Consider the following 26,523-nt stretch of genomic DNA (forward strand, 5'->3'; position numbering starts at 1 on the left):
GAAACAATGAAAAAGTTGTTTAAAACCAGTAAATTTATTACGCTGCAAGAAATATCTGAAACAAGGACCTTTTGTTACTTATTTTCCCAATTACAACTTAAGTTCCACGAGTATAAGAACTTCACATATTTTAAAAAAAATTTTTTTTTTAGTTGTAGATAAACACAGTATCTTTATTTTCATGTTGGTGCTGAGGATGTGAGATAGGTGCTTTACCACTGAGCTACAGCCCCAGCCTGAACTTCACATATTTTGATCACTAAGTATAGTTACAACGCTTGGGACAGAAACTGGCACGCTGAAGGCAATCTGTTTAACTATTTGTTAAATTGTTCCAAATGGAACTATCTTAGGTTACTAAACACAAGATGAAGAGAGCTGGGTTTAGAGTAAGACCCAAAGGTTTTCAACTGTACAATCCTCTAGCACTAACATACTCAGCTTTTGAGTTCAACACTCCAAGATTTTAAGTCCACTATACAAGAAGCATTCTTGTTTTCCTCTATACAACAACACCAAGCTCTAACACATATATCTACTTGCAGTTCATTCCTTACATGCAGTTCATTCTTTTTTTTTTTTTATTTTTTAAATTAATTTTATTGTAGGTTGTTCAAAACATTACATAGTTCTTGATATATCATATTTCACACTTTGATTCAAGTGGGATATGAACTCCCATTTTTACCCCGTATACAGATTGCAGAATCACATCAGTTGCACAACCATTGATTTACATATTGCCATTCTGGTGTCTGTTGTATTCTGCTGCCTTTCCTATCCTCTACTATCCCCCCTCCCCCCTCCCCTCCCCTCTTCTCTCTCTACCCCCTCTACTGTAATTCATTTCTCCCCCTTATATTTTTCCTCCTTTCCCCTCACTTCCTCTTGTATGTAATTTTGTATACCCCTGAGGGTCTCCTTCCATTTCCATGCAATTTCCCTTCTCTTTCCCTTTCCCTCCCACCTCTCATCCCTGTTTAATGTTAATCTTCTTCTCATGCTCTTCGTCCCTACTCTGTTCTTAGTTACTCTCCTTATATCAAAGAAGACATTTGGCATTTGTTTTTAAGGGATTGGCTAGCTTCACTTAGCATAATCTGCTCTAATGCCATCCATTTCCCTCCAAATTCTATGATTTTGTCATTTTTTAATGCAGAGTAATACTCCATTGTGTATAAATGCCACATTTTTTTTATCCATTCGTCTATTGAAGGGCATCTAGGTTGGTTCCACAGTCTTGCTATTGTGAATTGTGCTGCTATGAACATGGATGTAGCAGTGTCCCTATAGTGTGCTCTTTTTAGGTCTTTAGGGAATAGACCGAGTAGGGGAATAGCTGGATCAAATGGTGGTTCCATTCTGAGCTTTCCAAGAAATCTCCATACTGCTTTCCAAATTGGCCGCACCAATTTGCAGTCCCACCAGCAATGTACAAGAGTACCCTTTTCCCCACATCCTCGCCAGCACTTGTTGTTGTTTGACTTCCTAATGGCTGCCAATCTTACTGGAGTGAGATGGTATCTTAGGGTGGTTTTGATTTATGCAGTTCATTCTTTAGAAAATCTTAAAACCATGACAAAAGAAGGTTATATGTCAACCTAACTGCTAGACAATAGCAGAAAGACCAATAAAAAATGCCTAAGGTTTTCCATGTCTCTGGTGATTTAACATTTTTCTTGCTGTTGCAACCTCTTGAGCATTGAGCATCTAATATTATTTTTTATTTAAAAGCACTGTTCTTTCTTTTTTATTGTTCTTTTCAGAATACATGACAATAGAATTCTGACATATTATACATACATGAAATATAACTTATTCTAATTAGGATGCAATTCTTGGGGTTGAACATGATGTGGAGTTACACTGGTCATGTATTCATATATGAACATAGGAAAGTTATGTCCAATTCATTCTACCATCTTTCCTATACTAAATTAATTTTAAATAATAAGGTTCAACACTTGAATAAGATTATGGAGTAGCTAGGCATAATGGCTCCTGTAATCCCAACCAATTTAAGAAGCTAAGGCAGGAGGATCACCAGTTTGAGGCCAGCCTGGGCAACTCAGTGAGACACTGTCTCAAAATAAAAAATAAAAAAGCCTGGGGATATAGTTCAGTGGTAGAGTGTCCCTGAGTTCAATCCCTAGTGCTCTCCCATCAAAAAACAAGATTACAGGGTAGGAATCTGGACATTTGAGAAAGATGAATATCAATTAGATACCAAAACAAAGATATACTCCCTTAATGGATAGGTATAATATTATTTATACTTTCAGGATTACTAAAAATCTCCTAAACCTTAAAATTAACCTAACTAGCTCTAATATTGTTGTAGCATGTTTATTCTTCTAAATTTCTTATGTCTTAACATTTACTTAAAGTTTACTACTGTATGAAATATTTTGTAATTTCACACAATAAACATTTATTGAACACCCAGGACTAATCTAGGAGTTCAGTAAACTGATGAAGAGATAGGTCCAGAAATATTTTTATTTATTTATTATTTTTGGGGGGGGGGAATTTTTTTAATATTTATTTTTTAGTTTTCGGCGGACACAACATCTTTGTTTGTATGTGGTGCTGAGGATCGAACCCGGGCCGCATGCATGCCAGGCGAGCGTGCTACCGCTTGAGCCATATCCCCAGTCCAGTCCAGAAATATTTTAAATTCTGTCTCAAGAAACTAACCATCAAAGCAAAATACAAACAAACAAACAAACAAAAAAAACCCTCAGAAGCAATAAAGTCAACAAAAAGGTGTGAACTTTTTTTTTTTTTTTTTTTGATGGTGGTGCTGATGACTAAACCTAGGGCCTTATGCATGCCAGGAAAGTACACTACCACTGAACTACATACCCAGCCCCCAAAGTCTGACTTTCTGACACAAGCAACAGTACTGTTATTTTTTTTTATATTTTTACTTAGCTGAAAACTAAGCACTAAATTCAGACTGTGGCTAGGAGTGGTGGTATATACCTATAATTCCAGTGAGACAAGAGGATCACAAGTTTGAGGCCAGATTCAGCAACTTATTAAGGCCCCAAGCAACTTAGAGGAAGCTTGTCTCAAAAAATAAAAAAGGCTGGGGATGTAGTCCAGTGGTAAAGCCCTCCTGGGTTCAATCCCCAGTACCCTTCTCCCAATTGAAAAAAAAAAGAAAACCTACTGCTATTTTAAAAAGCCGACGATGTCAACCTCTAATAAATGAAGAAATAAATCTATATGGGCTGGGGGCTGGAGTTGTGGCTCAGTGGTAGAGCACTTGGCTCACAAGTGTGAGACACTGGGTTCAATCCTAGCACCACATAAAAACAAATAAATGGGGCTAGGGTTGTGACTCAGCGGTAGAGCGCTCGCCTCGCACATGCGACACTCTGGGTTCAATCCTCATCACCACATAAAAATAAATAAGTGAAATAAAGGTATTGTGTCCAACTACAACTAAAAAATAAATATTAAAAAAAATTCAAAAATTAAAAAACAACAAAAGCATTGAGTCCATATACAACTAGAAAAAAAAATAAAACAAAAACAAAGCTATATATATGGGCTGGGAATGTAGCTTGATGGTAAAGTGTATGCTTAGCATGTGTGAGGACCTGGGTTCAATCTGTAGCACCAAATAAATAAATAAAAGCTATATAATAAAAATACTCTGTAGATCAATTTCTTATATTCATTTTTACTTTCTCAGAAAGTGAAAAGTATGCTAGCAATTTGATTAATAAGGAAAATATAGTATATATATTGGGTTGATCTGACAGGAACTTCAATTTGTATATCCTTAAACTAGGTTAAACATAATTCCATTAAGTTTTCTGAAATAATTATATTAGCTCACAACCTTCTAGATATGAACCATTACTCTTTAAAGGCTTTAACAAAGATTAGAAGCCAAAGAAGCAATCATCCTGCCCGGTGATCTCAACCAAGGTGATTGAGAGGTTCCATAATGCAAGTCAACTAAGTATATAAGCAATCCAACTACTGCCATCCTCACTTTAACCACCTTACATCTCTTGCCCATATCAATTAAATTTACCTCATGAAATCTTTTATTTCTCCAAATGAGAAATATATGACATTTCTCAGATCCAATACCCTAAAAACCTTATAATCACTGTTTCTCCATGTTCTAATTACTATTATTAGTACCATTACCATTCACCTAGGCAAAATTGTATATCATATCAGATTCTTTTCTTTCAAACTCCCATACTTATGAGACCCCGTCTCAAAATTTTAAAAGGGGGTAGAAACATGGCTCAGTGGTAAAGAACCCTGAGTTCAATCTCTAGTACTGGGGGCATGTGTGGGGACAGGTTATGATTTACGTTGACCAGGAAGATAGTCTTTCAAGTAGCCATTATTTAATAAAACTGTAGTCTACTTCAAACATCAATACCTTCTAATATTTATTATATAACTCAGGGCTCAAAAAAACACCTTTTGGTGTAGAAGAACTTCATTCAAAACATCATCATGAATTACAGTAGAGGGGGTAGAGAGAGAAGACAAGAGGAGAGGGGGGGAGGGGGGATAGTAGAGGATAGGAAAGGCAGCAGAATACAACAGACACCAGTATGGCAATATGTAAATCAATGGATGTGCAACTGATGTGATTCTGCAATCTGTATACAGGGTAAAAATGGGAGTTCATATCCCACTTGAATCAAAGTGTGAAATATGATATATCAATAACTATGTAATGTTTTGAAAAACCAACAATAAAAATTAATTTAAAAAAAAAAAAAGCCACAGATGCAATTCCTGCCTGAGGAATCCATTTTCCCACTCCCAGCATTCCTTGCAGTGTCCCTCCTACCCACTCCTCTGCAGCATCTCTTTGAGGTTGGAAAATAAAACTGCTTTGTGTGAAGAAAAAAAAAAAAAAAACCATCATCATTTGGTTTTATTGTTAAAACAACCTGAGAAATAAGTTAAAAACAGGCTATTGGATGGTAGGTTTGTTTGATCTTGCTAAGCTACTATGAGGAACGGATATAACTTTTTATATCTGTATAACATTCATACATTAAACCCAGTAGTGCTTAAGAAATTTAAATTTTGACAATTATACTCAACTTGGAATCTACATGACAGTAAAACACTAAAAAAAGAAAAAAAGTTTATTGTTTTGGTTTCTTTGTGGGGAGGGTGGCAGGATGAGGAGTAGTACACTGAATATCATTTTCAAAAGTCTACAGGCAACTTTCTATACCTCCATTTAACTCTGTCAGAAAACTAATGGATTTCTGGTGAGCAAAACAGGGCATCAGGGAAACTTTTTGCCACCATCCCTGTATTGTCTAAAGATTATGGAACAAAGATATGACTGACATTTATGGGAGATACTCACTTTACTGAGTGGGTCTCACTAAAAATGTAGAAAGCTGAAAATTAAGGGGTCAGAAGTAGTTTGGGGCACATGAACTAAAAACCAGAATTTCAATTCTTACTCTTGGTAGCTATCCTATTTGCTAGTTCTAAGCCTGCTGACACCCCTTCCAAAGGAAAGTGATTGTTGTTTTCCTGTATCAATCTTTGATTGAACAAAAACTTAACAGGCATTTTACAATTCTCCCTAACACTTAGCAGGAGTGTATGTATTGACCACTCTTTTATCAGTAAGCAAAGGAGTAAAACAGGACAGGAAGTTAATGTTGTGACTCAGGAAAAGGCATTAATAGGTAGAAGTTCAGGGGCTAGGATTGTGGCTCAGTGGTGAGCGCTCGGTTAGCATGTGCGAGACCCTGGGTTTGGTCCTCAGCACCACATAAAAATAAATAAATAAAATAAAGGTATTGTGTCCAACTACAACTGAAAAATAAAATATTTTAAAAAAATTTAAAAAGTAGGTAGAAGTTCAGCTTCCAGCAAATAATGCTGTTTGTAATGCCACCATCAAACAAGGAAATTATCAAGGCAAAATCAAGAGTCTGATTCTTTAACTCAGAATTAGAACTAACGTCAGGTTCTATTTTCTTACTTAATTCTGGAACTTGGCAAACATTATGCCCCTCAGGGAAAAAAGAAAGAAGGTAGGATAAAACTGACCCTAACAATGGAATAAAAATGCTAGTACAAGTTATCATCAGAAAACAGAATAACCCATAAACTACAAGATAGCATCTATATATTCTTTTTAAAAAGTATAAATGGATAGCTTATTGCATTTATTTAATAGCTGAAAGTTTACAATTTCTATCTTTAACAGAATTATTTATATATATAAATATATATATATATATATATATATATATGATGATTTCCCCAAGCACTCCCAGAAGTCTACACCATAATTCACAATTCCATAATCACTGCAAGCTAATGAATAAGCCTAGATGACTACAAATATTCTCAAAAAGCTCTGTTGTTCTCCTCTCATTGCTAAAAGTATATTTAATAATCTCATCCATTTTGTACATGTATAACCAAAATAGCTGGTGTTTTCATTATTTCTATTTTTATAAAAATCTTTTAAGTTCATGGTTGACTATATCATTGTATTGGTATAAGTTAAATTGACATAAATGTAGGGCTGGGGATGTGGCTCAAGCGGTAGCGCGCTCGCCTGGCATGCGTGCGGCCCAGGTTCGATCCTCAGCACCACATACAAACAAAGATGTTGTGTCCACCGAAAACTAAAAAATAAATATTAAAAAATTCTCTCTCTCTCTTTAAAAAAAAATAAAATAAATTGACATAAATGTAGATTTCTAAATGCTTCTGTTCTGTATTTTTTAAAAAAATCATTAAGTTTGGGGCTGGGGCTATATAGCTCAGTGGTAAAGCGCTTGCCTCTCTCACATATGAGGCACTGAAAATAAATATATTGCATCCATCTCAACTAAAAAAAAAATCATTAAGTCTCTAAAAAGCTCATCATGTATTTTATTGAATTTTAGAAAGGAAAATATATGCTGCTATAGTGGTATTTGCAAATTTTGGGATTTGCAAATTTGGAAATCTCCAAAATACCTTTATAAATACTGAGTTTAACATTTACTAAAAGCTTATGTGTATACTGTACTTGTGGCAGTGATAGATCCTAACACACCAGCAGGCATGCAATAAAAAATATGCTCATGGGCTTTGGGTGCAAATCAGGTATAGAACACTTACACTTGAACAGTATGCACAAAACTCTAGGTTTGATCTCCAGCATTGTAAGTGCATCTGCGCACATACACACACACACACACAAAAAAAAAATCAGACAAAATTCGTTCAAAAGTTCAGCAGTCCAGCAGTTTATAAATTTTCCCAGGGCTCAAATCTGCTTTCATATCACCATCCTAAAAAGAATAACTCTATTATTGTAAGTGGTCTTATCGATAAACTTTCTGTCAAGGGGGCTGGAGATAAACCTTCTGTCAAAATACCCTTACACAATCATATTTTCTAACTTCCTTATACTACAACAGAAGTAGTCTCTTTAAAATGAATTCTGATCATAACATTCCCTCAATTTTTTCTCCTTATAAGGTATTTTGGAAAATTCCAACCATAGAATTATTGAATTTTATAATGAACATCCTTATATCCACTACCTAGATTATATAATTTACATTTTATACTTATCCATATATTCTTAATCACTTAATCATGATATGTTTAGCTCTTGTATATTTTGTTGGATATGTTAACATTTTACATATTTTTTTGTGCTTGTGTTCATAAAGTATGCAGATTTTTTATTACCTTTTTATTTTGTATCATTATAGGCTTTTAGTTATTAGGTTTGTGCTGACATTATGAAATGAGCAGAGATGTTCCTTCCTTATCTATTTTCTCAAATTTATATTAAGTTGATGCATTTCTTCTTTCAATACTTGATAAAATTCAATAGCAAAACTACTGTGACCCTGAATTTTTTTCATGGCTTTGTTTGTTGTTTCTGAGATGGAATGTTGCTTATGTTACCCAGGCTGGCCTTGAACTCTGGGCTCAATAGATCCTTCTACTTTGGCTTCCTAAGTAGCTGGGACTACAGATGTGCCCTCACATCCAGCTATTGAGGTTTTAAAAACCATTAACACCTGGAGAGCGATATTGGTCAAATTATATTGCTATATTGTGTACATGTACAAATATATAACAATAAATCCCATCAATGTGTACAACTTAAAAAAAAAAATACTTTGTTATGGTTTGGATATGAGGTGTCCCCCAACCCAAAAGTTCATGTGTGAGACAATGCAAGAAGGCTCAAAGGAGAAATGATTGGGTTATAAGAGTCTTAACCCAATCAGTGAATTAATCCCTTCATAGGGATTAACTGAATGATAATTGAAGTGTTAGGGTGTGGCTGAAGAAGGTGGGAATTAGGACATGACTTTGGTGTATATATTTGAACCTGGAAAGTGGAGTCTCTCTCTCTGCTTCTGGATCACCATGATGTGAGCTGCTTCCCTCTGACACACTCTGCCCCATGATGATCAGCCCTGAGGAATGGAGCCAGACTTCTATGGACTGAGACCTCTGAAACCTTGAGTCCTCAAATAAACTTTTCCTCCTCTACAACTGTTCTGGTCAGATCCTTTAGTCACAGCAGCAAAAAGCTGACTAAAACACCTTATCTTTTAATAAATATAAATTTATCCAGACTTTGTTTGAATTTGTGATAGTTTTAATATGACAACATTTTTTTTAAAAAAAAGTCAAATCTGACACAAAGTTATTCTGTAAGGCCTTAATGTGCCTTACAGAATCGATATGAAAAAATCCTTTTACTCCTAATACTAGTCATATGTTCTATTTATTTTATTTTATTTTATGGGTTTATCAATACTATTGCTCTTGGCCGGGGATGGTGGCATATGCCTGTAATCCCAGCAGCTCCTGAGGCTGAGGCAGGAGGATAGCAAGTTCAAGGCCCTGAGTAACTTAGCAAGGCCCTAAGTAACTCAGTGAGACCCTTCCTCTAAATAAAATACAAAAAGGGCTGGGGATGTGGCTCAGAATGCCCCTGGGTTCAATCACCAGTACCAAATACTGCTACTACTACTACTGCTACTACTACTAGTAATAATAATACTGTTGATCTTAAAAAAAAAAAAACCCTCAAGTTTATGATTTTGTCTACTGATTTCTTCTTTTGGCTTTATTACATCTTTCTAACCACTTTGGATTTATTTTGTTCATTTATTAGCTTCTCAATGTTGAACTTTAGGTCATTGTCTTTAGATCGTTTTTTTTTTTCCTCTAAAAACTGTAATTAAAGCTATAAACTTCCCTATTAAGTACTACTTAACTTGTATCCTACAATCTTTCTTGGGTGGTTTTTAATTAACATTTTAGGTTTAGAATAGTTTCAGAGTTATAGACAAGTTGCAAAGGCAGTAGTATATTATATATACCTCACACCCAGTTCCCTGTATCAACATCTTACATATATTGCTGATACACATGTCATTTTTAATAAAGCAATATTAATATATTAACTTAAGGCCATATTTTATCCAGATGCCTTCATTTTTAAAATTTTTTTTATTAGTTATTGATGGATCTTTATTCACTTATTCGTTGATATGTGGTGCTCAGAATCGAACCCAGTGCCTCACACATGCTAGGCAAGCACTGTACCACTGAGCCACAACTCCAGCACCTGGATGCCTTCATTTTTTACCTAATCTTTTTTTTTTCTTTTCCAGTTGTCATTCAGAATATCATAGTACATTTAATTATTATGTCTCCTCTGGCTCCTCCTGGCTGAGTTACCCACAAATTTTTATGTGCTATTCTCTTCGGCTTAACTGTTTACATGGCATATAATTTCCCATGCATTACTTTTAGCCAATCTGTCACTATGCATTAAATCAGGATGTTCTGTTAAATTAAGAGAATTATTAATAATATTTTTGGATTAGATCTACCATTTTACTATTTTTTACTTCCTCTATTTTTGGTTTATACTTTTTCTGTCTTCTTTGGCATCAGTATCTTCAAAGAAAAAAAATTGTGGGCTGGGGATGTGGCTCAAGCAGTAGTGCGCTTGCCTGGCAAGCGTGAGGCCTGGGTTCGATCCTCAGCACCACATGAAACAAAGATGTTGTGTCTGCCGAAAACTAAAAAATAAATATTAAAAAAATTATTTCACTCTCTCCTTAAAAAGAAAAAAAATGTGTGGTAACAATTGGGGAAGCTAGCTAATGGGTATACTAAGGATTGTTAAATAATCATCTTATATATATATATGAATGAAAATTTCCAAAATGTTTTAGGGAAAAAAGGAAGGTGCTAAGTTTTGTGTGGTTGAGAATTGCTACTCTCCTTCCTACCTCAGAAATAGTCACAGTGCTATAAAAAAGGGACAGGATTTTAGGATAGCATTGCACAGCGAGGAACTCTGACCTAGTCTGGGAAATTAGGGAGTACTTCCCCAGGAAACTGACATTTGGACTGAGATATATGAAAGAAGAGTGGTTAACTGGATCAAAATGGCTAACAGCATTCCAGGAAGAGGAGCAAGTATATAAAGAAGCCCTAATGTCTCAGGGAGGAACATGGTAGATCAGTACTAAAAATACCATTTTGCCTGGAGTACAGGGGAGGGTAGCTCAAGTCTTTGTGGGAAAAATTAAAGAAAGAATCATATTGCTGGGTGTGACGGTGCATGCCTGTAATCCCAGCAGCTTGGGTGTCTGAGACAGGAGGATCGCAAGTTCAAAGCAGACTCAGCAACTTGGTGAGGTCCTTAAGCAACTTAGTGAGATATGTCACTAAATAAAATATAAAAAAGGGATTGGGATGTGCTCAGTGGTTAAGCACCCCTGGTTTCAATCCCTGGTACCACAAACAAAAACCAAAAACATAATTTATCATAAAATAATAAACAAACATTTCAGTATATAAATGCTCTAGCATGACAGTTTTTTAAGAAATAAAACTATGAACATGACAACTACAAAAACAGACTGAAATAACAGGTATGTTATAGTGCTGATAAAAATACATCATGAGGGGCTGGGGTTGTGGCTCAGTGGTAGCGCACTTGCCTGGCATGCATGAGGCACTGGGTTCGATTCTCAGCACCATATACAAATAAATAAAATAAAGGTCCATCAACAACTTTAAAATATTAAAAAAATATATAACATGAGGGGCTGTGGCTCAATGGTAGCACACCTGCCTGGCATGTGTGAGGCACTGGGTTCGATTCTCAGCATCACATACAAATAAGTAAAACATATAAAGATCAATAACTAAAAAAAAATTAAAATAAAAATAAATCATGAATGCCATTGTTATCAGTGATACGATTTTTTCAAAATACTAAAGACCAGATCTTTTTTTGCTTTGTTTTTTGGTACTGGGGATGTAGCTCAGTGGTAAAGAGACCAGGGTCTCTTTACCACTGAGCTACATCCCCAACCCTATTTTATTTTGAAACAAAGTCTCACTAAATTGCAGGGCCTTGCTAAATCACTGAGGCTGGCCTCAAATTTGCAATTCTCCTGCTTTAGCTTCCTGAATTGCTGGGATTATGGATATGTGCCACTACATTCAGCACTCTAGACCAAATCTGGGAAGGGTGGTTACTGGGGATGGAATCTAGGGGCACTTCACCTCTGAGCTATATCTCCAGCTCTCTCTTGTCTTTGAGATATGGTCTTGCTAAATTGCCAAGACTGGCCTGAAATCTGCAATCCTCCTGCCTCAGCGTCATGAGTCACTGAAATTACAGGCATAAGCCACTCCACCAAGGGATTGATTTTAGTGACCATCTCTTGATTATCTTTCTGAACTAAAGAGAAACAATTCCTTGATTTATGTAACTATGCTTCATGCAAAAATGCTGCTTATAAGGAAAACAAACTTGGTTCTAGGTTTAGAAAATTATAAAAAGATTCTTCATCTATGTGAATAATCTCTAGGACATTAGAAAGTAATACAAGAGTTAAGTATTTTTACCACACACACACAAAAAAAGACAATGTAAATGCTGATTTAGCTGGAGCTAATTCCATAACACATATATTTCTTTTTTTTTTCTTTTTCTTTTGTGTACTGGGGATTGAACGCAACACAACCATTGAGCCATATCCCCAGCCCTATTTTGTATTTTATTTAGAGACAGTGTCTCTGAGTTGCTTAGGGACTTACTTTTGCTGAGGCTGGCTTTGAACTCATGATCCTCCTGCCTCTGTCTCCTGAGCTGTTGGGATTACAGGTGTGTACCACCAGCCTGGCACATACATATATTTCTTTCTTTTTCTTTAATACTTTTTAGTTGTAGTTGAACACATACCTTTATTTATTTATTTTTATGTGGTGCTGAAGATAGAACCCAGGGCCTCACATGTGCTAGGCAAGCACTACCTCTGAGCCACAACCCCAGCCCCACATATATATATTTCAAAGCATCATTTTTATACACAATAAATATACATAATTTTGCCAATTTAAAAATTAACCTTTGGGAGAGCCGCCACCCGCGCCTGCAAGGCAGGCGGAACTGAGACCCACCAGCAGAACAGGCCCAGTGGCCCGCCATCGCCTCGGTTGGGGGAGGGGCAGAGCCGCCACCAGCGCCTGCTAGGTAGACAGACCTGCAACCGACAGACAGAACAGGCCTAGCGGCCCCGCGGAGGGGCAGAGCCGCTGCCCACGCCTGCAAGGTAGGCGGACCTGCGACCCACCGGCAGAACAGGCCCAGCGGCCTGCAGAGGGTCAGAGCCACTGCCCGCGCCTGCAAGGTAGGCGGACCTGCGACCACCGAAAGAACAGGCCCAGCGGCCTGCCGGTGTGGTAGGCACATTGCCCCAATTGGAGGAGGGGCAGAGCCACCGCCAGAGCCTGCAAGGGAGACTTTGCAACTATACAAGAGCAATATAAATATATAGGGGGAAAAATCAATAACACAACAGTTTCACCAAGCAGAAAGAAACGCGAACAGTATGAAAAGACAAGGAAAGAAAGGACCACAAGCAATGCAGGTCAACTCAACTTTATTTATTTATTTATTTTTTCTTTTAAAGAAAGAGTGAGAGAGAGGAGAGAGATGGAGAGAGAATTTGGCGGACACAACATCTTTGTCTGTATGTGGTGCTGAGGAACAAACCCGGGCCGCACGCATGCCAGGCGAGTGCGCTACCGCTTGAGCCACATCCCCAGCCCTCAACTCAACTTTAGAAGAGGTAATATCTGCAGCAGATGGAATGTCAGATAAAGAATTCAGGATATACATGCTTCAGATGATCTGGAGTCTCAAGGAAGACATTAGACAGAAAAATCAGACAATGAAAGACCACTTCGACAATGAATTACATAAACAAATCCAAGAAGCAAAAGATCAATTATACAGGGAGATAGAGGTTATAAAAAACAAACAGAAATCCTAGAAATGCAGGAAGCAATAAACCAACTTAAAAACTCAATTGAGAATACTACCAGCAGAGTAGAACACTTAGAAGATAGAACATCAGACAATGAAGACAAAGTATTTCAACTTGAAAAGAACATAGACAGCTCAGCAAGACTGTTAAGAAACCATGAGCAGAACATCCAAGAAATATGAGATAACATAAAGAGACCAAACTTAAGAGTCACTGGGATACAGGAAGGTATAGAGGTCCAAACCAAAGGAATGAGCAATCTATTCAATGAAATAATACGAGAAAACTTCCCAGACTTGAAGAATGAGACAGAATCCCAAATCCTAGAAGCCTACAGGACGCCGAATGTGCAAAATCATAAGAGATCCACACCTAGACACATTATAATGAAGATGCCCAACATACAGAATAAGGAGAGAATTTTAAAAGCTACAAGAGAAAGGAAGCAGATTACATTTAGGGGTAAACCAATTAGGATAACAGCTGATCTTTCAACACAGACTCTGAAAGCTAGAAGATCCTGAAATAACATTTCAAACACTGAAAGAAAATGGGTTCCAACCAAGAATTGTGTATCCAGCGAAATTAAGCTTCAGGATGGAAGATGAAATTAAAATCTTCCACGATAAACAAAAGTTAAAAGAATTTGCAGCTAGAAAACCATCTCTTCAAAACATCCTCGGCAAAATATTACAGGAAGAGGAAATGGAAAATATCAATGAAAACCAACAGCGGGAGGTAGTACAGTAAAGGGGGGGGGGAATTATCAAAGAGGAAAACAAACCATGTTTAGTAACATAAATAAACAAATATGGCTGGAAAAACAACCCATATCTCAATAATAACCCTAAATGTTAATGGCTTAAACTCACCAATTAAGAGACACAGGCTAGTAGAATGGATCACAAAACAAGACCCAACAATATGCTGCCTTCAGGAGACGCATTTGATAGGAAAAGACATACATAGACTGAAGGTGAAAGGTTGGGAAAAATCATATCACTCATATGGACTTCGGAAACAAGCAGGAGTGTTCATACTCATATCAAATAAAATAGATTTCAAGCCAAAGTTAATCAAAAGGGATAAAGAGGGACACTACATACTGCTCAAGGGAACCATACACCAACAAGACATAACAATCATAAATAGATATGCCCCAAACAATGGTGCAGCTATGTTCATCAAACAAACTCTTCTCAAGTTCAAGAGTCTAATAGACCACCATACAATAATCATGGGAGACTTCAACACACCTCTCTCACCACTGGACAGATCTTCCAAACAAAAGTTGAATAAGGAAACTATAGAACTCAATAACATAATTAATAACCTAGACTTAATTGACATATATAGAATATACCACCCAACATCAAGCAGTTACACTTTTTTCTCAGCAGCACATGGATCCTTCTCAAAAATAGATCATATATTATGTCACAGGGCAACTCTTAGACATTATAAAGGAGTAGAGATAATACCATGCATCTTATCTGATCATAATGGAATGAAACTGAAATCAACAATAAAAGAAGTAAGGAAAAATCATGCATCACTTGGAGAATGAACAATAGGTTACTGAATGATCAATGGGTTATAGAAGACACCAAGGAGGAAATTAAAAAATTCTTAGAGATAAATGAAAACACAGACACAACATATCGGAATCTATGGGACACAATGAAAGCAGTTCTAAGAGGAAAATTCATTGCTTGGAGTTCATTCCTTAAAAAAAGAAAAAAACCAACAAATAAATGATCTCATACTTCATCTCAAAATCCTAGAAAAAGAAGAGCAAAACAACAGCAAAAGAAGTAGAAGGCAAGAAATAATTAAAATCAGAGCTGAAATTAATGAAATCGAAACAAAAGAAACAATTGAAAAAATTGACAAAACTAAAAGTTGGTTATCTGAAAAAATAAATAAAATCGACAGACCCTTAGCCATGCTAACGAAGAGAAGAAGAGAGAGAACTCAAATTACTAGCATATGGGATGAAAAAGGCAATATCACAACAGACACTTCAGAAATACAGAAGATTATCAGAAATTATTTTGAATCCTTATACTCCAATAAAATAGAAGATAGTGAAGGCATCGATAAATTTCTTAAGTCATATGATCTGCCCAGATTGAGTCAGGAGGATATTGACAACCTAAACAGACCAATATCAATTGAGGAAATAGAAGAAACCATCAAAAGACTACCAACTAAGAAAAGCCCAGGACCGGATGGGTATACAGCAGAGTTTTACAAAACCTTTAAAGAGGAACTAATACCAATACTTTTCAAGCTATTTCAGGAAATAGAAAAAGAGGGAGAACTTCCAAATTCATTCTACAAGGCCAACATCACCCTGATTCCTAAACCAGACAAAGACACTTCAAAGAAAGAAAACTACAGACCAATATCTCTAATGAACCTAGATGCAAAAATCCTCTATAAAATTCTGGCAAATCGGATACAAAAACATATCAAAAAAATTGTGCACCATGATCAGGTAGGATTTATCCCTGAAATGCAAGGCAGGTTCAATATATGGAAGTCAATAAATGTTATTCACCACATCAATAGGCTTAAAAATAAGAACCATATGATCATCTCGATAGATGCAGAAAAAGCATTCGACAAAGTACAGCATCCCCTTATGTTCAAAACTCTAGAAAAACTAGGGATAACAGGAACATACCTCAATATTGTAAAAGCAATCTACGCTAAGCCTCAGGCTAGCATCATTCTGAATGGAGAAAAACTGAAGGTATTCCCTCTAAAATCTGGAACAAGACAGGGATGACCTCTCTCACCACTTCTGTTCAACAAAGTTCTTGAATCACTGGCCAGAGCAATTAGACAGACGAAAGAAATTAAAGGCATAAAAATAGGAAAAGAAGAACTCACATTATCACTATTTGCAGATGACATGATTCTATACCTAGCAGACCCAAAAGGGTCTACAAAGAAACTATTAGAGCTAATAAATGAATTCAGCAAAGTGGCAGGATATAAAATCAACACGCATAAATCAAAGGCATTCCTGTATATCAGTAATGGAAATGAGGACAACCACTCCATTCACAATATCCTCAAAAAAAATAAAATACTTGGGAATCAACCTAACAAAAGAGGTGAAAGACTTATACAATGAAAACTACAGAACCCTAAAGAGAGAAATAGAAGAAGATCTTAAAAGATGGAAAAATATACCCTGTTCATGGATAGGTAGAACTAACATCATCAAAATGGCGATATTAACAAAAGTTCTCTATAGGTTTAATGCAATGCCAATCAAAATCCCAACGGCATTTCTTGTAGAAATAGAGAAAGCAATCATGAAATTCATATGGAAAAATAAAAGACCCAGAATAGCAAAAACAATGCTAAGCAGGAAGTGTGAATCAGGCAGTATAGCGATACCAGACTTCAAACTATACTACAGAGCAATAGTAACAAAAACAGCATAGTACTGGTACCAAAACAGGCGGGTGGACCAATGGTACAGAATAGAGGACACAGAAACCAATCCACAAAACTACAACTATCTTATATTTGATAAAGGGGCTAAAAGCATGCAATGGAGGAAGGATAGCATCTTCAACAAATGGTGCTGGGAAAACTGGTGCAACAAAATGAAACTGAATCCCTTTCTCTCGCCATGCACAAAAGTTAACTCAAAGTGGATCAAGGAACTTGATATCAAATCAGAGACACGGCGTCTGATAGAAGAAAAAGTTGGCTACGATCTACATACTGTGGGGTCGGGCTCCAAATTCCTCAATAGGACACCCATAGCACAAGAGTTAATAACTAGAATCAACAAATGGGACTTACTCAAACTAAAAAGCTTTTTTCTTAGCAAAAGAAACAATAAGAGAGGTAAATAGGGAGCCTACATCCTGGGAACAAATCTTTACTCCTCACACTTCAGACAGAGCCCTAATATCCAGAATATACAAAGAACTAAAAAAATTAGACAATAAGATAACAAATAACCCAATCAACAAATGGGCCAAGGACCTGAACAGACATTTCTCAGAGGAGGACATACAATCAATCAACAAGTACATGAAAAACTGCTCACCATCTCTAGCAGTCAGAGAAATGCAAATCAAAACCACCCTAAGATACCATCTCACTCCAATAAGATTGGCAGCCATTAGGAAGTCAAACAACAACAAGTGCTGGTGAGGATGTGGGGAAAAGGGTTCACTTGTACATTGCTGGTGGGACTGCAAATTGGTGCGGCCAATTTGGAAAGCAGTATGGAGATTGCTTGGAAAGCTGGGAATGGAACCACCATTTGACCCAGCTATTCCCCTTCTCGGTCTATTCCCTAAAGACCTAAAAAGAGCATACTACAGGGACACTGCTACATCCATGTTCATAGCAGCACAATTTACAATAGCAAGACTGTGGAACCAACCTAGATGCCCTTCAATAGACGAATGGATTAAAAAAAAATGTGGCATTTATACACAATGGAGTATTACTCTGCATTAAAAAATGACAAAATCATAGAATTTGGAGGGAAATGGATGGCATTAGAGAAGATTATGCTAAGTGAAGCTAGCCAATCCCTTAAAAACAAATGCCAAATGTCTTCTTTGATATAAGGAGAGTAACTAAGAACAGAGTAGGGACGAAGAGCATGAGAAGAAGATTAACATTAAACAGGGATGAGAGGTGGGAGGGAAAGGGAGAGAGAAGGGAAATTGCATGTAAATGGAAGGAGACCCTCAGGGGTATACAAAATTACATACAAGAGGAAGTGAGGGGAAAGGGAAAAAAAATATAAGGGGGAGAAATGAATTACAGTAGAGGGGGTAGAGAGAGAAGAGGGGAGGAGGGGAGGGGGGATAGTAGAGAATAGGAAAGGCAGCAGAATACAACAGACACTAGTATGGCAATATGTAAATCAATGGATGTGTAACTAATGTGATTCTGCAACCTGTATACGGGGTAAAAATGGGAGTTCATATCCCACTTGAATCAAAGTGTGAAATATGATATATCAAGAACTATGTAATGTTTTGAACAACCAACAATAAAAATTAATAAAAAAAAAAAGCAAAGAAAAAAAATTAACCTTTGAGGGGGGCTACTCGGGGTTGAACCCAGGAGTGCTTTACCATTGAGTTAAATCTCAATGGTATTTTTATTTTTTATTTTGAATCAGTGTTTCACTCAGCTATTGAGGCTGGCTTTGAACTTAACATCCTCCTGCCTCAGCCTCCCGAGCTGCTGGGATTACAGGTGTGTGCTGCTGTGACTGGCTCAAAAAAAAAAAAAAAAATTTTTTTTTTTAAACAGAAGTAACACAATTTTTGAAAACAATTTTTTAAACCATACAGAAATGTCCCTTACATTGTAAGATGTCTAACATCCCAGATATTTAATCCGTTAAATATCAGTGTACTCTCCCAATTATTTTGAAAAGAACATCCTTCAATGACTGGGAATGCAGATAAAAGGTAGAGAGCTTGTCTAACACATGTGAGGCGTGAGGCCCTGGGTTCCATCCCCAGTGCTGGGAGAAAACAAAAGAGAGAGACAGAAAGAGAGACAGAGACAGAGAAAAGAAAAAAACACTCCCCAAAATTTCTACATTTTCCTTGGGATGATCCCAAACTCACTGAAAGTCACTAGATTAGGCTAATGACTAAAAGCAAGATCTTTAGAATGCTTGTGTTCAAAACCTAAAACTCACTAGCTGGTATGATGGTAATTACGTAATATAATCTTTCAGTGTCTGCTTCCCTTTACTATCAATGTTCATATGACTGTTGAGGAATTAGTACATTGATATGAAGTATTTTACACAAAGCAGGTCCTAAACTAAATCTTTTGCTATATTTAGTTATTAGTATAATCATTTGCTGAATGCCTCTCCCAGTAAACTATAAGCTCCATGATGGCCAGAAGAATCCTTTTTAAAAAGTTTGGTAATTATTTAATGACACAGAAAAATAACATGTCATGAAACAAACTGATTACAGCCAGTAGGTAGACAATGACTTCAGTTTTGATTAAAAAATTTAAAAATAGGGCTGGGGTTGTAGCTCAGTGGTAGGGCAGTTGCCTAGAATGGGTAAGGTACTGGGTTTGATCCTTAGCACCACATAAAAAACAAATAAACAAAAAATAAAGGTTAAATTCTTTAAAAAATAATAAATAAAAAATAAAAACATACATAAACTTGAGAGATTATAATCAAAATATGAACAGTATTACTTCTGTCCAGTGATTAAATATTCTCCCCTTCGCATTTATTTATTTATTTATAGTTGTAAGGGACAGCATGCCTTTATTTATTTATTTTTTCCTTAACGCGGTGCTAAGGATCAAACCCAGGGTCTCATATGTGCTAGGCAAGCACTCTGCAACTGAGCTACAGCCCCAGTCCCTTCCCTTCACTTTTGTGTATTTTTTGAAATGCAATTATTTCTGAAAAAATAATAAAAAAGGTACTGAAGACAGAAACAATTATTAAAGGACAAGAGTTAGGAGTCTAAGAAGCCAAGCCAGTTTCCTAGCAATCAAGGTCAGAAACCTAAAAGTGGTCCAAACATGGTGACAACAATCAATCCTAAAGATGGAATATTATTCTTTTCTTATTGGACTGCCTTTTTTTTTTTTTTTTGGGTACCAAGGATTGAACTCATTGGTGCTTAACCACTGAGCCACATCCCCAGCTCTTTTTATATTTTATTTAGAGATAGGGACTCACTAAGTTGCTTAGGGCCTTGCTAAGTTGCTGAGTCTGGCTTTGAACTCGAGATTCTCCTGCCTCAGGTATCTCAGCCACTACGATTTCAGCTGTGCACCACCATGCCTGACTGGAATGCCATTTATCCAACTGTTTCTTCTGCATTTGATATTCTCTTTAATTACACTTAATTAATTAAATATTAATTAAAGAATACCTTTTGCTCATCATTTTGTTCCTACTACCTGACATGTTTGGTATACACTAGGTAGTTAATATCTGTTGAATAAATAAATAAAAATTAACAAAGATGTTTGGAATAGAAACAAACAATAAAAATAGGAATATATCCTTGAACAGCATTATTTTAAGTTATATAGCTAAGATGCTTATATAGTTTACTGTTGGAATTTACCCTTAAAATATACATACATGCAGAATATCTCTAAAAGGATTCCCAAGAAACCCATAACAGTCATTGTGGAAAAAGAACTGAGGGCCTGGGGATATGAGTTTACTTTACACTGGAGATTCTTTTGAACTTTCTAAAGATTTAAGTAGCTGGGTATGGTGGCACATGCCTGTAATCCCAACTACAGGCAGAGGCAGGAGGATGGTGAATTCAAGGGTAGCCTTAGCAACTTAGCAAGACTCTGTCTCAAAAATTAAATTAAATAAAAAGGATTGGAAATGGGTTGGGCACAGTGGTGCATACCTGTAATCCCTGCGACTTGGGAGGCTGAAGCAGTAGGATCATGAGTTCAAAGCCAGCCTCAGCAATTTAGTGAGGACCTAAGCAACTTAGCATAACCCTAAATTTAAAAGGGGCTGGGGTTGTGGCTCAGTGGTAGAGCGCTGTGTGAGGCACTGGATTAGATTCTCAGCACCACATATAAATGAATGAATAAAATAAATGTCCATCAACAACTAAAAAAATTTTTTTAAAGGAGGGGTTGCGCTGGGGATGTGGCTCAGTGGTTTAGTGCCACTGGGTTCAATCCTCAATACCACAAAAAAAAAAAAAAAAAAAAAAAAAAAAAGCTGGGAATGGAGCTCAGTGGTAAAATGTCTCTGGGTTCAACTGCTAGCACTACATGTACATACATGCGCACATACGTGCACACACACACGCGCGCACACACACTTGAGCAATATATAGAATTGTTTTTAAAACTAAAACCAAAACAAAGCCACACCCACCTTTTAAAATCAGTTTTGTTTTGTTTTTTAACACTTAGAAGATCTTAGATCTAAGAACAAGACTAAGACTAAAAATTCTAGAAATGGAATTTTTTTGGAACTCCAGAAATCAAGATGTGTGACTTGTATATATTTTGAACTTTCAGAATGGCTATACAGATATCATATTACTTAGATCTCTCCTGATTTACTGATACTCCAAAAATTATAATCTTATTAGATATTGATTACCCATTCAAAAAATACAAATAAAGTATACAAGTAGCAGAAGTACTAAAGTAATAATAACTTTGCATTTATATACCAGTTTATAGTTTACAAAAGTATGATAGAAAAAGCATGGACCTTGGATTTAGAAAAAAAATATTTCATAGGTCTACAACCCTGAGTAAATTTTAATCTCCCAAACTTCACACTCCTCCTTTATAAAAAATGGAACAGTTATCATGGATTCAGTTAAAAAAACAATTTCTTATAGTGAGCTTTTCATCTTTTTAAATGATAATCATTTATATTTTGAATACATAATGAGTCATTTTAAAATTTTAAAGCTACACATTATAACCAAGTGCAACAGTGTAGCCTTTATTGGAAAATGAATAAAAATTGGTTTAGACAGGAACATGAGCAAGCACCTGTAGTCCCAGCTACTGGAAAGGCTGAGGTAGAAGGATCACTTGAGTCCAGGAGATCAAGACTAGGTTGGGCAATACAGCAAGCACCCTCTCAAAACAAGGTTTAAAAAGAGGAACAATTTGGAAAAAATTTAACGGGGACTGGATGGATATTGGATAATATAGAAAAATTATTCCTACATATCTGGGTTATGCAGGAAAATGTTCTTTTTTATTAGAGATCTATTAAAATACTTAGAAATCAAATATCAGGAATAAAAGCAGGGCTGGGATGTGGCTCAAGTGGTAGCATGCTCGTCTGGCATGCGGGTGGCCTGGGTTCGATCCTCAGCACCACATACAAAAAAAGATGTTGTGTCTGCAGAAAACTAAAAAATAAATATTAAAAAAATTCTCTTTCTCTCTCTCCCTCTCTTTAAAAAAAAAAGGAATAAAAGCAAATATAGTACAGCAAAATATTAGCAGATTAAAAATTTGAGTGATAGATTTACATGGGTTCAATGTATTTCTTTCTCTACTTTTCTGGTTGTTTTTAATTTTTCAAATAAAAACGGTTTATAGTGGCCCGGGAGGCTGAGACAGGAGGATCATGAGTTCAAAGCAAAGATTTAGCAAAAAGTGAAGTGGTAAGCAAGTCAGTGAGACCCTGTCTCTAAATAAAATACAAAACAGGGTTGGGGATAGAGTGCCTCTAAGTTCAATCCCTGGTACAAAAATAATAATAATAATAATAATAATAATAATAATAATAATGTTTATAAGGAGCCAGGCACCGTGGCACAAGCCTATAATCCCAGCTACTTCAGAAACTGAGGAAGGAAGATCATAAGTTTGATAGGACTAACTCCCAAAATCTGTTTTTTTCTTTGGGCCCGTCACTCCCAAATTTCTGAGAAATCTACAAATATTAGAGTAACTGTAAAAAAAAAAAAAAAAAAAAAAAAAAAAAAACCTGCCTCTTTTTGATTAAAGCTTAAGTGCAACTAGCCTACACAATGTACTTTCAGACTAAAGCAAAGAAAAATGTATTTTAAGAAACCTATAATACAAGGTAATATTCTAAATATCATCTGTTGATCAGATGTAAAAGACAACATCAACCTAAAGATTCTGAGAATGCCAGACCAATGATGGGATCTAGGATGATGCCATCCCCACATACATTCCCATTAAAGTTTCAGACCTCATAAGTGTTTCTTACTCTCGAGATAGCCTGCATTCGCCTCTAAGTATGGTATTGTCACCTTTCACTTTCTAATAAAGCTCCTCCTCTTTGCTAAAATCTGATTCATACTTAAATTCTTTTCAGGGATGTGTCAAGAGCCTGAAAGGAGGTTGGCAAAGCGGCACACTGTTGGGATATACATACAACTGTAATCCCAGAGAGTCAGGAGGCTGTGGCAGGAGGATCACAAGTTTGAGGCCAGCCTCAAAAACTTACCAAGACCCTATCTCAAAATATAAAGGGATAGGGATATAGCTCAGTAATAGAACCTGGAGTCAAGCTTCAGTACCAAAGGGGAGGAAAAAGAGCCTGGAAGGTCTGAGAAGAGTTCCCCCTGGAGAAAATTCCTCAAAGCCCCTTAGGGTGACATTGTGAAAGTGAAACTCGGGACCCACTAACAATAATTCCCATTTCCCTCTCCCCAGCCTCTGGCAACCAGTTTTCTACTTTCTGTCTCTGTGATTCTAATTACCATCCACAGATATTCCATGCCCATTTATGGTGTGTGTGTAAGAGTGTGTGTGAGAGAGAGAGAGAGAGAAAACCACAATGGTTGCAAAATGCACATGCTTTTTGGCATCTTTTCTTTTTCACTATATATTGGAAATCTTTCAATATTAGCATATACAAATTGGCTCATTTACATAAATACATAAATCTGTTTAACCATCCTCTTTTGATGAATACCTGGGAACTCATATTTCTTTTCTTTCCATTTTTCTTTTTGGGGATTGAACTCAGTGCGTTCTACCACTGAGTTTTATTCCCAGCCCTTTAAATTTTTTATTTTGAGTCAGGATCTTGATAAATTGCCCAGTCTGGCCTCAAACTTGGAATCTCCTGCCTGAGTAGTTGGAATTATATAGACATGCACCATCAGGCCCAGCTGGAACTCATATTTGATAGTCTCTTTCAGTAAAAACAAACAACGGGGTAAAAATGGGAGTTTATAACCCACTTGAATCAAAGTGTGAAATAGGATATATCAAGAACTATGTAATGTTTTGAACAACCAACAATAAAATAAATAAATAAATAAATAAACCAAAAAAACAAACAAACAACAACAAAAAAAAAAACCACTCAACTGACTATAAACTTGCTCCCCCTACCCTTTCCCTTTTTTCTAGTTCTGGGGATTGATCCTAAGGCCATGCTAGGCAAGTGCTCTGCCACTGAGCCACATCCCCAGGGGACTGAAAACTTTCAATTAGCAATTCTGCATGTTAGGCATGCAGTTAGAGTACTCAGGTGTAACCTGTCTGCCTAGGTACTCATTCATTGGGTATAATACTAAACTTCCCAACGTGTGATTCCAAGACATCCAATATGTATACTTCTCACCCAGTCATACCTGGTTCCTGAACCAAGTCATTTACCATTGTGTAGGACCTGCTTTTCTTACAGAGTAGCTTTTAGACTACCATAGGCTCCAATATAGATGTACAATAATCACCATAGTTTTTCCTTTTTATTTACTTTTATGTCATGCTGAGGATAGAACCTAGTGCCTCACAAGTGCTAGCCAAGCACTCTACCACTGAGATACAAACCCAGCCCTCCTTTTAAAATATTTTCCTTTTAATACAAGCAATTGTTTCTGACTAGCCTGGTCAGATTTCTATATAACCATTCCCTCCTTCCAGGCCATTTTGAAGTTCTCTTCAAAAACCATCCAGTAAACATACTCTAAATTAAAGGCTCCTACCATTTTCTAGACTCCACTTAACTCTAGAAACTACAACTGTAAAGCAGTTTGCTTTCTCAGCAGAAATGCTTAGAATATCTAATTTGGTGTAACAGTAAGATGTTTTAGCATCATATTAAGTGATGTCAATTACACTAAAAAGGCTAGTTTAAGCAAATTACCATCAGAAATGTATAGGATCGATCACATCCAAAAGGTGCTGCATAAACCACCTGCCATCACAATATTGCATTCTTTTTTTTGTGACACACCTGAGTGTATTTGGCATATATGTAGTAAGTACTAATTAAATCCTAGTTGAATCTGAATATTATCTTCCACTGTTTCATCCTCAGCCAAACTTGTGAACAGAGCTTAAACCAAATTTTAAGATTTCCCAGGGACTGGGCTGAGGTTGTGGCTCAGTGGTAGAGAACTTGCCTAGCATGTGTGAGGCACTGGTTCGATTCTCAGTACCACATATAAATAAGTAAAATAAAGATCCATTGACAACAACAACAATAATAAAAGATTTCCTGGGATTTAGAATAGTATTAAGCTCTTAATACTCAAAAATTATTTGTGGCCCGTCGTGAGGGTGCACAACTTTTATTTCCAGCTACTCTACTTGGAAGACTAAGGTAGGAGGGTAAGAGTAAAGCTTCCTTATTTATGATGGCAGTCCCAAGTTGATTGAAGCCACGGAAGTAAACTACCCAACAAAATGGCTTAATCTTATTCTCCGAGATGACTAAATCAAACAGATTGAGGAGGGAGGTGCAAAGCATTTCCTTTCCATAATTATGCACCGAGATCGTACTAAATATTAAACAGACACATAGTAAGTGCTCCATAGTTAGTTGCTATTATTAAGACACATCCCACAAGGAGATGACCAAAGGAGGAAAAAGAAGCGAGACTGTCAGTCACAAGAGGCCACAGGAGCCCCTGGCCTGAGACCCGCAAATCTTTGAGCACCAGGGTCTAGGGCCCCCTACCCAGAGACCAAAAGAGGTTCGCGGCCTCCATAAAAGGTCAAGGTTTTGGAGCCACGTTTCCTTCCGGGGCCGGGAACAGAGTCGGAACGCCCCCGCGAGAATACATATCCTGAAGCCAGAATCACCGCCTGCCCGTAAACCCGCGCAGGCTCCGGGAAAGTGGGTGGGCAGATTGCCTTGAGCCACAACCTGCAGGAGCAGAGACCCTGGCGCGTCTTGCAGCCCCACCACCTCCCTAAGAGACAGACCACTACGACCCTCCGGCTCCGAAATCCTGAACGCAGGTCGGCCCCTGGATACTCACATTCACAGCCAACCCCTCTTACTCCATCAGGCCGCCAAAGGCCCGGCAAGGGAGCTCCCTGACGCCCCCCTCGGCTTCGGGTCCGGTGGCCCGCTCCGGACCCGCTCCCTGCCGGGCTCCGCCACTGCCTCCCCCTCCGCCGCCGCCGCTGCCGCCGCCACGAGCGCGCAGGCGCACCTCGCCGTCGTCGCGCTCTTCCCCCTGTCCCCCATCCCCCATCGCCTTTCTCAACAATCGAGCTTTATTTGTACACAAGAAAGTGAACAACGGACACAGGGGAAGAGGCTTTACTCAAAAAAGAATGGAAGAACAACTGCTGCACCAACCTTTCTGAACCTTTTTCATTCTCCTTGCTCTTTCTGGGCCTCTAGTTTCTTTCCAAGTCCCCCCACCATAGGTAGTGGCAACTGTTTGGGCTCAAT

The 26,523-nt window shown here is 37.2% G+C and overlaps 1 protein-coding gene across 4 annotated transcripts in view; it reads right to left on the reverse strand.

Moving 5' to 3' along the window:
• Znf106 (zinc finger protein 106) overlaps positions 1 to 26,259 on the reverse strand; it is a 73,403-nt gene extending 47,144 nt beyond the window's left edge. For all 4 annotated transcript variants that reach the window (XM_076850626.2, XM_076850625.2, XM_076850624.2 and 1 more), the window contains exon 1: positions 26,102 to 26,259. The gene's annotated coding sequence lies outside the window, so the exon portion shown is untranslated. The remainder of the gene's footprint in view (positions 1 to 26,101) is intronic.
• Between the last annotated feature and the right edge of the window lie 264 nt (positions 26,260 to 26,523).

The sequence above is a fragment of the Callospermophilus lateralis genome, chromosome 3, assembly GCF_048772815.1.
Source record: "Callospermophilus lateralis isolate mCalLat2 chromosome 3, mCalLat2.hap1, whole genome shotgun sequence".
In the NCBI taxonomy this organism is placed as follows: Eukaryota; Metazoa; Chordata; class Mammalia; order Rodentia; family Sciuridae; genus Callospermophilus; species Callospermophilus lateralis.